This window comes from Salvelinus alpinus, chromosome 14, assembly GCF_045679555.1.
Source record: "Salvelinus alpinus chromosome 14, SLU_Salpinus.1, whole genome shotgun sequence".
NCBI lineage: Eukaryota > Metazoa > Chordata > Actinopteri > Salmoniformes > Salmonidae > Salvelinus > Salvelinus alpinus.
In genome coordinates this window covers 44,196,840-44,210,246 of record NC_092099.1, presented here as the reverse complement: position 1 = coordinate 44,210,246, position 13,407 = coordinate 44,196,840, and positions in this window count along the sequence as shown.

Genomic DNA, 13,407 nt, shown 5'->3' with positions numbered 1-13,407 from the left:
AGTCATTCAACTGAGACTGCTCTTCTCTGTGTCACGGAGGCGCTCCGCACTGCTAAAGCTAACTCTCTCTCCTCTGCTCTCATCCTTCTAGACCTATCGGCTGCCTTTGATACTGTGAACCATCAGATCCTCCTCTCCACCCTCTCCGAGCTGGGCATCTCCGGCGCGGCCCACGCTTGGATTGCGTCCTACCTGACAGGTCGCTCCTACCAGGTGGCGTGGCGAGAATCTGTCTCCGCACCACGTGCTCTCACCACTGGTGTCCCCCAGGGCTCTGTTCTAGGCCCTCTCCTATTCTCGCTATACACCAAGTCACTTGGCTCTGTCATATCCTCACATGGTCTCTCCTATCATTGCTATGCAGACGACACACAATTAATCTTCTCCTTTCCCCCCTCTGATAACCAGGTGGTGAATCGCATCTCTGCATGTCTGGCAGACATATCAGTGTGGATGACGGATCACCACCTCAAGCTGAACCTCGGCAAGACGGAGCTGCTCTTCCTCCCGGGGAAGGACTGCCCGTTCCATGATCTCGCCATCACGGTTGACAACTCCATTGTGTCCTCCTCCCAGAGTGCTAAGAACCTTGGCGTGATCCTGGACAACACCCTGTCGTTCTCAACTAACATCAAGGCGGTGACCCGTTCCTGTAGGTTCATGCTCTACAACATTCGCAGAGTACGACCCTGCCTCACGCAGGAAGCGGCGCAGGTCCTAATCCAGGCACTTGTCATCTCCCGTCTGGATTACTGCAACTCGCTGTTGGCTGGGCTCCCTGCCTGTGCCATTAAACAACTCATCCAGAACGCCGCAGCCCGTCTGGTGTTCAACTTTCCTAAGTTCTCTCACGTCACCCCGCTCCTCCGCTCTCTCCACTGGCTTCCAGTTGAAGCTCGCATCCGCTACAAGACCATGGTGCTTGCCTACGGAGCTGTGAGGGGAACGGCACCTCCGTACCTTCAGGCTCTGATCAGGCCCTACACCCAAACAAGGGCACTGCGTTCATCCACCTCTGGCCTGCTCGCCTCCCTACCTCTGAGGAAGTACAGTTCCCGCTCAGCCCAGTCAAAACTGTTCGCTGCTCTGGCACCCCAATGGTGGAACAAACTCCCTCACGACGCCAGGTCAGCGGAGTCAATCACCACCTTCCGGAGACACCTGAAACCCCACCTCTTTAAGGAATACCTAGGATAGGATAAAGTAATCCTTCTAACCCCCCCCCCCCTTAAAAGAGTTAGATGCACTATTGTAAAGTGGTTGTTCCACTGGACATCATAAGGTGAATGCACCAACTTGTAAGTCGCTCTGGATAAGAGCGTCTGCTAAATGACTTAAATGTAAATGTAAATGTAATGACTTATCAATGACCCAAGTCCAGCTCAGCTCGTCCCTACCATTGTGATGTCATAATGCTTCAGCAAATGTACATTATCCCAGAGGACGTTGGGAGACACAATGTAAATAACCTAATTTATGTCCCTCTAACTGCCCTGAATGCCTCTGCTCATCCTACAGCTATTATATGCTGTAATCATGAATTAGATTTATGCTGTTAGCACTGAGGCGGTGTGCCCTAGTAGGAAGTCTACTGTGTGCAGCTCACCCTGCACTAACATAAATAACATGAGAATATCTACTGCTGCTTCGCTTCCCAGTAAAGTAATGAAAACAAGCAAGCATCCCAGAAGAAAAGTGCTGAAAATAGCCCACGTTAACATACGAAGCTTAAGAAACAAGGTTCATAAAATCAATAACTTGCTGGTAACAGATGACATTCATATTCTGACTATCTCTGAAACTCACTTAGATAATACCTTTGATGATACAGTGGTAGTAATACAAGGTTATAACATGTATAGAAAAGACAGATTTGCCAGTGTTTATATTCAGAACCACATTCCTATAAAGATTAGAGACGATCTCATGTTAAATACTGTTGAAGTAATATGGCTACAGGTTCATCTGCCTCACCTAAAGCCCATTCTGGTGGGAAGCTGCTATAGACCACCAAGTGATAACAGTCAGTATCTGGATAACATGTGTGAAATGCTTGATAATGTATGTGATATCAACAGAGAAATATATTTTCTGGGTGATTTAAAGATTGACTGGCTTTCATCAAGCTGCCCACTAAAGAAATAGCTTCGAACTGTAACCAGTGCCTGCAACCTGGTTCAGGTTATCAGTCAACCTACCAGGGTAGTTACAAACAATACAGGAATTAAATCATCAACATGTATTGATCACATCTTTACTAATGCTGAAGAAACGTGCTTGAAAGCAGGATCCAAATCCATAGGATCATCAGATGTACTGATCACAATATAGTAGCCATATCTAGGAAATCCAAAGTTGCAAAGGCTGGGCCTAATATAGTGCATAAGAGGTCATACCATAAGTTTTGTAGTGATTCCTATGTTGTTGATGTAAATAATATTTACTGGTCTGTGGTCTGTAATGAGGAGCAACCAGATGCTGCACTTGACACATTTTTTAAAAATGGCTTATTCCATTTACTAATAAACATGCACCTATTAAGAAAATGACTGTAAAAACTGTTAAATCCTTTGAGGATTGATGAGGAATTGAAACATTGTGTGGTTGAGAGGGACGAGGCAAAAAGGAATGGCAATTATGTCTGGCTACACAACAGATTGGCAAAACGTACTGCAAATTGAGAAATCATGTGACTAAACTGACTAAAAAAAGAAGAAGAAACTATACTATGAAACAGATAAATGACATAAAGAACGACAGTAAAAAGCTTTGGAGCTCCTTAAATGACATTCTGGGAAAAAAGGTAAACTCAGCTCCATCATTCATTGAATCAGGTGACTCATTCATCACAAAAACAACTGATATTGCCAACTACTTTAATAATTTTTTAATTAGCAAACTTAGGCGTAACATGCCAGCAACAAACGCTGACACTACACATCCAAGTATATCTCACAAAATTATGAAAGACAAGCATTGTAATTTTTAATTCCATAAAGTGAGTGTGGAAGAGGTGAACAAATTATTATTGTCTATCAACAATGACAAGCCAGCGGGGTCTGACAACTTGGAAGGCAAATTACTGAGGATAATAGCGGACGATATTACCACTCCTATTTGCCATATTTTCAATGTAAGCCTACTAGAAGGTGTGTGTCCCCAGGCTTGGAGGGAAACACAAGTCAATCCGCTACCTAACAATAGTAAAGCCACCTCGCTCGAATAGCCTACCAATCAGCCTGTTATCAACCCTTAGTAAACTTTTTTGGGGAAAAAATGGTTTGACCAGGTACAATACTATTTTACAGTAAACAAATTTACAACAGACTTTCAGCACGCTTATAGGGAAGGACATTCATGATAAAACGATTGTGGGGGCTGTTTTGTTAGACTTCAGTGCGGCTTTTGACATTATTGATCGTAGTCTGCTGCTTTACACCCCCTGCTATATTGTGGATAAATAGTTACCTGTCTAACAGAACACAGAGGGTGTTCTGTAATGGAAGCCTCTCCAACATAATCCAGGTAGAATCAGGAATTCCCCAGAGCAAGTGCCTTACTTTATTCAATCTTAACTAATGACATGCCACTGGCTTTGAGTAAAGCCAGTGTGTCTATGTATGCGGATGACTCAATACTATACATGTCAGCTACTACAGCGACTGAAATGACTGCAACACTTAACAAAGAGCTGCAGTTAGTTTCAGAGTGGGTGGCAAGGAATAAGTTAGCCCTAAATATTTCTAAAACTAAAAGCATTGTATTTGGCACAAATAATTCACTAAACCCTAAATATGAACTAAATCTTATAATAAATAATGTGGAAATTGAGCAAGTTGAGATGACTAAAGTAACCTTGGATTGTAAACTGTCATGGTCAAAACATATTGACACAACAGTAGCTAAGATGGGGAGAAGTCTGTCCATAATAAAGCGCTGCTCTGCATTCTTAACAGCACTATCAACAAAGCAGGTCCTACAGGCCCTAGTTTTGTCACACCTGGACTACTGTTCAGTCGTGTGGTCAGGTGCCACAAAGAGGGACTTAGGAACATTTTAATTGGCTCAGCACAGGGCAGCACGGCTGGACCTTGGATGTACACAGAGAGCTAACATTAATAATAATTTACATGTCAATCTCGCCTGGCTCAAAGTGGAGAAGAGATTGACTTCATCACTGCTTGTATTTATGAGAGGTATTGACATGTTGTCTGTTTAAAGGATTTGCACACAGTTAGAGTCCCGCTCCTTGAAAGCTGCAGCTCTAGCCTTTAGCTCAGTGTGAATGTTGCCTGTGAACGTACAGTTACTATGGGGACGATGTCATCGATGCACTTATTGATAAAGCCAGTGACCGATGTGATGTACTCCTCAATGCCATCGGAAGAATCCCGGAACATATTCCAGTCTGTGCTAGCAAAACACTCCTGTAGTTTAGCGTCTGCTTCATCTGACCACTTTTTTTTTAATAGACCGAGTCACTGATGCTTCCTGCTTTAATTTTTGCTTGTAAGCAGGAAGCAGGAATCAGGAGGATAGAATTTTGGTCAGACTTGCCAAATGGAGGGCGAGGGAGAGCTTTGTACGCATCTTTGTGTGTGGAGTAAAGGTGGTCTAGAATTTTTTTCTCCTTTGATTGCACATTTAACATGCTAAAAGAAATGAGGTAAAACTGATTTAAGTTTCCCTGCATTAAAGTCCCCGCGGCCACTAGGAGCGAGTCACTGATGCTTCCTGCTTTAATTTTTGCTTGTAAGCAGGAAGCAGGAATGAGGCTCTGGATGAGCCTTTTCCTGTTTGCTTATGGCCGTTGTAGAGTCATTGAGTGGTGTCTTAATGCTAGCATCGGTCTGTGGTGGTATGTAGACAGCTATGAAAATACAGTTGAAAACTCTCTAGGTAGATATTGTGGTCTACAGCTTATCATGAGATACTCTACCTCAGGCGAGCAAAACCTTGAGACTTCCTTAGATATCGTGCACCAGCTGTTGTTTACATATATGCATAGGACCCCGCCCGGTGTCTTACCAGAGGCTGCTGTTCTGTCCTGCCGATAGAGTGTATAACCCGCCAGCTGTATGTTCTTAATGTCGTCGTTCAGCCACGACTCGTGAAACATAAGTTATTACAGTCTTTAATGTCCCGTTGGTAGGATATACGTGCTTTCAGTTCGTCCCATTTATTTTCCAGCGATTGAATGTTAGCTAGCAGGACAGAAGACCAAGGCAGATTAACCATTCGTCGCCTGATCCTCACAAGGCACCCTGATCTTTTACCACTAAATCTCAGTTTCCTTCTCCAGCGAATCACAGGGATCTGGGCCTGGTCGGGTATCTGTAGTAGTATATCCCTCCCGTCCGACTCATTGAAGAAAAACTCTTCGTCTAATCTGAGGTGAATAATGTCAGTTCTGATGTCCAGAAGCTCTTTTCGGTCATAAGAGACGATAGCAGCAACATTATGTACAAAACAAGTTACGAGCAACGCGAAAAGACAAATAAGATATCATGGTTGGTTAAGACCCGCTAAGACGGCAGCCCTACCCTCCGGCGCCATCACACACACACACACGATAACATACGCACTATACACACACGTACACATGGATTTTGTACTGTAGATATGTGGTAGTGGTGGAGTAGGGGTCTGAGGGCACACAGTGTGTTGTGAAATCTGTTATGAATGTATTGTAATGTTTTAAAAATTGTATAAACTGCCTTATTTTTGCTGGACCCCATAATAAATACAAATACAAATGCACACACAGACGCACACACAGACACACACACACACACACACACACACACACACACACTGTCGTCAACAACATAGCTCTCTGAGGAAATGCCTCAACAGCATGAACTCTGTAATGAGTAAAAGTGAATTAAAGTCTGCGAGAGAGAAAGAGAGAGGGAGAGAGACAGAGAACGACAGAGTGTTAGAGAGACCACGGGGGAGGGAGAAAGAGAGAGAACGAGAGAGGGAGAGAGAAACAGAGAAAGACAGAGTGTTCGAGAGAGGGAGAGAGAAACAGAGAAAGACAGAGTGTTCGAGAGAAAGAGAGAGGGAGAGAGAAACAGAGAACGACAGAGTGTTAGAGAGACCACGGGGGAGGGAGAAAGAGAGAGAACGAGAGAGGGAGAGAGAAACAGAGAAAGACAGAGTGTTCGAGAGAACGAGAGAGGGAGAGAGAGACAGAGAACGACAGAGTGTTCGAGAGAACGAGAGAGGGAGAGAGAGACAGAGAACGATAGTGTTAGAGAGAACACGAGGGAGGGAGAGAGTTAAAGAGAGCGAGAGAGAACACGAGTGAGGGAGAGAGATAGAGAACGACAGAGTGTTATAGAGAATGAGAGAGGGAGAGAGAGAGAGAGAGAGAACACGAGAGAGAGAGAACGTGAGAGAGCGAGGGCCACTGTACCGTTCCTACTATTAAATGAAATTATCCTTTATTTAGCACACAATGGAAGGTTCCGGAGAGAGACGATCAATACTAATATCTCCCGATCATAATCGTCAAACTTCTCTCTTGAAATGATTCTCATCAATTCCCTAAAAAGACCACAGGCCTGTGTGAAAGATCAATACAACTATGAGCCAGCCTAAAACCCCCAAACAGCAAGCAATGCAGGTGTAGAAGCACGGTGGCTAGGAAAAACTCCCTAGAAAGGCCAAAACCTAGGAAGAAACCTAGAGAGGAACCAGGCTATGAGGGGTGGCCAGTCCTCTTCTGGATGTGCCGGGTGGAGATTATAACAGAACATGGCCAAGATGTTCAAATGTTCATAAATGTACAGCATGGTCAAATAATAATAATCACAGTAGTTGTCGAGGGTGCAGCAAGTCAGCACCTCAGGAGTAAATGTCAGTTGGCTTTTCATTGCCGATCATTAAGAGTATCTCTACCGCTCCTACGGTCTCTAGAGAGTTGAAAACAGCAGGTCTGGGACAGGTAGCACGTCCGGTGAACAGGTCAGGGTTCCATAGGCAGAACAGTTGGAATAGGCAGAACAGTTGGAACTGGAGCAGCAGCAAGGCCAGGTGGACTGGGGACAGCAAGGAGTCATCATGCCAGGTAAATTAACGGAGTAGAGCAGTAGTAAGGGTAGAGTTAGTATACTAGCTGAAGGTTAGGAGGTAGAGTTAGTATACTAGCTGAAGGTTAGGAGGTAGAGTTAGTATACTAGCTGAAGGTTAGGAGGTAGAGTTAGTATACTAGCTGAAGGTTAGGAGGTAGAGTGAGTATACTAGCTGAAGGTTAGGAGGTAGAGTGAGTATACTAGCTGAAGGTTAGGAGGTAGAGTTAGTATACTAGCTGAAGGTTAGGAGGTAGAGTTAGTATACTAGCTGAAGGTTAGGAGGTAGAGTTAGTATACTAGCTGAAGGTTAGGAGGTAGAGTTAGTATACTAGCTGAAGGTTAGGAGGTAGAGTGAGTATACTAGCTGAAGGTTAGGAGGTAGAGTTAGTATACTAGCTGAAGGTTAGGAGGTAGAGTTAGTATACTAGCTGAAGGTTAGGAGGTAGAGTTAGTATACTAGCTGAAGGTTAGGAGGTAGAGTTAGTATACTAGCTGAAGGTTAGGAGGTAGAGTTAGTATACTAGCTGAAGGTTAGGAGGTAGAGTTAGTATACTAGCTGAAGGTTAGGAGGTAGAGTTAGTATACTAGCTGAAGGTTAGGAGGTAGAGTTAGTATACTAGCTGAAGGTTAGGAGGTAGAGTGAGTATACTAGCTGAAGGTTAGGAGGTAGAGTTAGTATACTAGCTGAAGGTTAGGAGGTAGAGTTAGTATACTAGCTGAAGGTTAGGAGGTAGAGTTAGTATACTAGCTGAAGGTTAGGAGGTAGAGTTAGTATACTAGCTGAAGGTTAGGAGGTAGAGTTAGTATACTAGCTGAAGGTTAGGAGGTAGAGTTAGTATACTAGCTGAAGGTTAGGAGGTAGAGTTAGTATACTAGCTGAAGGTTAGGAGGTAGAGTGAGTATACTAGCTGAAGGTTAGGAGGTAGAGTTAGTATACTAGCTGAAGGTTAGGAGGTAGAGTTAGTATACTAGCTGAAGGTTAGGAGGTAGAGTTAGTATACTAGCTGAAGGTTAGGAGGTAGAGTGAGTATACTAGCTGAAGGTTAGGAGGTAGAGTGAGTATACTAGCTGAAGGTTAGGAGGTAGAGTTAGTATACTAGCTGAAGGTTAGGAGGTAGAGTTAGTATACTAGCCGAAGGTTAGGAGGTAGAGTTAGTATACTAGCTGAAGGTTAGGAGGTAGAGTTAGTATACTAGCTGAAGGTTAGGAGGTAGAGTTAGTATACTAGCTGAAGGTTAGGAGGTAGAGTTAGTATACTAGCTGAAGGTTAGGAGGTAGAGTTAGTATACTAGCTGAAGGTTAGGAGGTAGAGTGAGTATACTAGCTGAAGGTTAGGAGGTAGAGTTAGTATACTAGCTGAAGGTTAGGAGGTAGAGTTAGTATACTAGCTGAAGGTTAGGAGGTAGAGTTAGTATACTAGCTGAAGGTTAGGAGGTAGAGTTAGTATACTAGCTGAAGGTTAGGAGGTAGAGTTAGTATACTAGCTGAGTGTTTCTATCTCTTTCAACAATGGCGGCTGGCGATCGTTGACCTGCGAAAGAGGGGGAGCGAGAGAGAGGGAGCGAGAGAGAGAGAGGGAGAGAGAGGGAGGGAGGGAGAGGAGCGAGAGAGAGGGAGCGAGAGAGAGGGAGCGAGAGAGAGGGAGAGAGATGGAGCGAGAGAGAGGGAGCGAGAGAGAGGGAGGGAGGGAGAGAGAGGGAGCGAGAGAGAGCGAGGGAGAGAGAGGGAGCGAGAGAGAAGGGAGGGAGTGTGTGGTATGTATGTTGAGGGAAAATCCGATGGATTTACTGGACTCGAGGGAGGGAGAGAAAGAGGGTGAGAGGGAAAGAGGGAGGGAGGATTGAGAGAAAGGGGGAGGGAGGGAGGGTGGTAGGGAAAGAGGGAGGGAGGTTTGAGAGAAAGAGGGAGGGAGGGAGTAAGGGAGGATGGCGACATGTCGGAGGTGAGAATGTGTGATTCACAGCTCCATGGACCCCTGCTCCTCTGTCAGCATCTCACTGCTCTCTGAGTGATGGACTTCTTACTGGTTGGTAGGTGTTTCAAATACTTATGTCATGCAATAAAATGCAAATTATTTACTTAAAAATCATACAATGTGATTTTCTGGATTTTTGTTTTAGATTCCGTCTCTCACAGTTGACGTGTACCTATGATAAAAATTACAGACCTCTACAAGCTTTGTAAGTAGGAAAACCTGCAAAATCGGCAGTTTATCAAATACTTGTTCTCCCAACTGTATATACACACTCACACTCACACTCACACTCACACTCACACACACACATATATATATATATATATATATACAGTGGGGAGAACAAGTATTTGATACACTGCCGATTTTGCAGGTTTTCCTACTTACAAAGCATGTAGAGGTCTGTAATTTTTATCATAGGTACACTTCAACTGTGAGAGACGGAATCTAAAACAAAAATCCAGAAAATCACATTGTATGATTTTTAAGTAATTAATTTGCATTTTATTGCATGACATAAGTATTTGATACATCAGAAAAGCAGAACTTAATATTTGGTACAGAAACCTTTGTTTGCAATTACAGAGATCATACGTTTCCTGTAGTTCTTGACCAGGTTTGCACACACTGCAGCAGGGATTTTGGCCCACTCCTCCATACAGACCTTCTCCAGATCCTTCAGGTTTCGGGGCTGTCGCTGGGCAATACGGAATTTCAGCTCCCTCCAAAGATTTTCTATTGGGTTCAGGTCTGGAGACTGGCTAGACCACTCCAGGAACTTGAGATGCTTCTTACGGAGCCACTCCTTAGTTGCCCTGGCTGTGTGTTTCGGGTTGTTGTCATGCTGGAAGACCCAGCCACGACCCATCTTCAATGCTCTTACTGAGGGAAGGAGGTTGTTGGCCAAGATCTCGCGATACATGGCCCCATCCATCCTCCCCTCAATACGGTGCAGTCGTCCTGTCCCCTTTGCAGAAAAGCATCCCCAAAGAATGATGTTTCCACCTCCATGCTTCACGTTTGGGATGGGTTCTTGGGGTTGTACTCATCCTTCTTCTTCCTCCAAACACAGCGAGTGGAGTTTAGACCAAAAAGTTATATTTTTGTCTCATCAGACGACATGACCTTCTCCCATTCCTCCTCTGGATCATCCAGATGGTCATTGGCAAACTTCAGACGGGCCTGGACATGCGCTGGCTTGAGCAGGGGGACCTTGCGTGCGCTGCAGGATTTTAATCCATGACGGCGTAGTGTGTTACTAATGGTTTTCTTTGAGACTGTGGTCCCAGCTCTCTTCAGGTCATTGACCAGGTCCTGCCGTGTAGTTCTGGGCTGATCCCTCACCTTCCTCATGATCATTGATTCCCCACGAGGTGATATCTTGCATGGAGCCCCAGACCGAGGGTGATTGACCGTCATCTGAACTTCTTCCATTTTCTAATAATTGCGCCAACAGTTGTTGCCTTCTCACCAAGCTGCTTGCCTATTGTCCTGTAGCCCATCCCAGCCTTGTGCAGGTCTACAATTTTATCCCTGATGTCCTTACACAGCTCTCTGGTCTTGGCCATTGTGGAGAGGTTGGAGTCTGTTTGATTGAGCGTGTGGACAGGTGTCTTTTATACAGGTAACGAGTTCAAACAGGTGCAGTTAATACAGGTAATGAGTGGAGAACAGGAGGGCTTCTTAAAGAAAAACTAACAGGTCTGTGAGAGGCGGAATTCTTACTGGTTGGTAGGTGATCAAATACTTATGTCATGCAATAAAATGCAAATTAATTACTTAAAAATCATACAATGTGATTTTCTGGATTTTTGTTTTAGATTCCGTCTCTCACAGTTGAAGTGTACCTATGATAAAAATTACAGACCTCTACATGCTTTGTAAGTAGGAAAACCTGCAAAATCGGCAGTGTATCAAATACTTGTTCTCCCCACTGTATATACACATGCACGCACGCACGCCCACACGCACACACACACACACACACACACACACACACACACACACACACACACACACACACACACACACACACACACACACACACACACACACACACACACACACACACACACACACACACACACACACACACACACACACACACACACACACACACACACATACTGAGTCAATGTGCAGGAGTACCAGGTATTTGAGGTGATATGTACATATACTTTGGGGAGGTGTAGACGTGAGTAGACAATCAGGATAGAAAATAAAAAGAGTAGCAGCAGCATATGTGAACGGTGTGAAATATAGTGTGAAAGACTCGATGTGTTTCTATGTATGAGTTTGTGTGTGGCGTAAATATGCATGTATGTGTGTGTGTGTGTATGTGAGTGTGTGTGTGTGTGTGTTAGATTGTCAGTGTAGTATGTGTGAGTGTGTGGGTAGAGGCCAGTGAGTGTACATCGAGCCTGGTTAGAGAGTCAGTGTAAATAAAAAGGAGATCAATGTAAATAGTCTGGGTAACCATTTTATTAACTGTTCTTATGGTTTGGGGGGTAGAAGCTGTTCAGGAGCCTTTTGGTTCCATACTTGGCGCTCCGGTATCGCTTGCCTCTCGGTAGCTAGAGAGTACAGTTCATGACTTGGTTGGCTGGAGTCTTTGTACATTTTTAAGGCATTCCTCTGACGCCGCCTGGTATAGAGGTCCTGGATAGCAGGCGGCTCGGCCCCAGTGATGTAGCCAAGCAGTTTCCATACCATGCAGCGATGCAGCCAGTCAAGATGCTCTCAATGGTGTAGCTGTTTAACTTTTTGAGGATCTGAGGACTATTGCATATTTCAGCCTCCTAAAATGGAAGAGGCGCTGTCGTGCCCCCTTCATGAGTGTGTTGGTGTGTTTGGACCATGATAGGTCCTTAGTGATGTGGACACAGAGGAACTTGAAGCTCTCGACCCACTCTACTACAGCCCCGTCGATGTCAATGGGGGCGTGCTCGGACCTCCGGTTCCTGTTGTCCACGTTCAGCTCCTTTGTCTTGCTGACGTTGAGGGAGAGGTTGTTGTCCTGGCAACACACTGTCAGGTCTCTGACCACCTCCCTATAGGCTGTTTCATCATCGTCGGTGATCAGGCCTACCACCGTTGTGCCGTCTGCAAACTTAATGATGGTGTTGGAGTCGTGGGTGAACAGGGAGTACAGGAGGGGACTAAGCACGCACCCCTGAGAGGCCCCTGTGTTGAGGGTTAGCGTAGGAGAGATGTTGTTGCCTACCCTCACCACCTGGAAGCCGGCCCATCAGGAAGTCCAGGATCCAGTTGCAGAGAGAGAGGTTCAGTCCCAGGGTCCGTGGCTTGGTGATGAGCTTGGAGGGGACTATCGTGTTGAACACTGAACTGTAGTCTAAGAACAGCATTCTCACGTAGGTGTTTCCTCTTGTCAAGGTGGGAGAGGGCAGTGTGAAGTCCGATTGAGATCTGTTGGGGCGGTATGTGAATTGGAGTGGGTCCAGCGTGTCTGGGATGATGGTGTTGATGTGAGTCATGACCAACCTTTCAAAGCACTTCATGGCTTTGATGTGAGTGCTATGGGGCAAAAGTAATTTAGACGGGTTATCATGGTGTTCTTGGGCACAGGGACTATGGTGGTCTTCTTGAAACATGTAGGTATTACAGACCGGTTCAGGGAGAAGTTGAAAATGGCAGTGAAGACACTTGCCAGCTGGTCAGTGCATGCTCTGAGTACGCGTCCTGGTAATCCGTCTGTTAACCTGTTTAAAGGTCTTACTCACATCGGCTATGGAGAGCGTGACCTCACAGGCGTCTGGAACAGCTGGCGCTCTCATGCATGGTTCACTGTTGCTAGACTCGAAGCGAGCGTAGAAGGCATTTAGCTTGTCTGTAATCCGACGAGTGTCAGAGCCAGTTTAGTAGGATTTGTCCTGTATTGGCGCTTTGCCTGTTTGATGGTTCATTCACTTCCTGGTCAGTGTCCCGCTCCTTGAAAGCGGCAGCTCTAGCATTTAGCTCAGTGCGGATGTTGCCTATAATCCACGGCTTCTGGTTGAGATATGTACGTACAGTCACTGTGAGGGCGACGTCATCGATAATTAATGAAGCCGGTGACTGATGTGGTAAACTCCTTAATGTTATCGATGAATCCCCGTAATATATTCCAGTCTGTGCTAGCTAAATAATCCTGTAGCTTAGCATCCGCTTCATTGGACCACTTCAGTATTGAGCGCGTCACTGGTACTTCCTGTTTGAGTTTTTGCTTTTAATCAGGAATCAGGAGGATAGAGTTATGGTCAGATTTGCCAAATGGAGGGCGATGAAGAGCTTTGAATGTGTCTGGAGTATAGGTGATCTAGAGGGTTTTTCCCTCTCTCTAGTTGCACATATGAC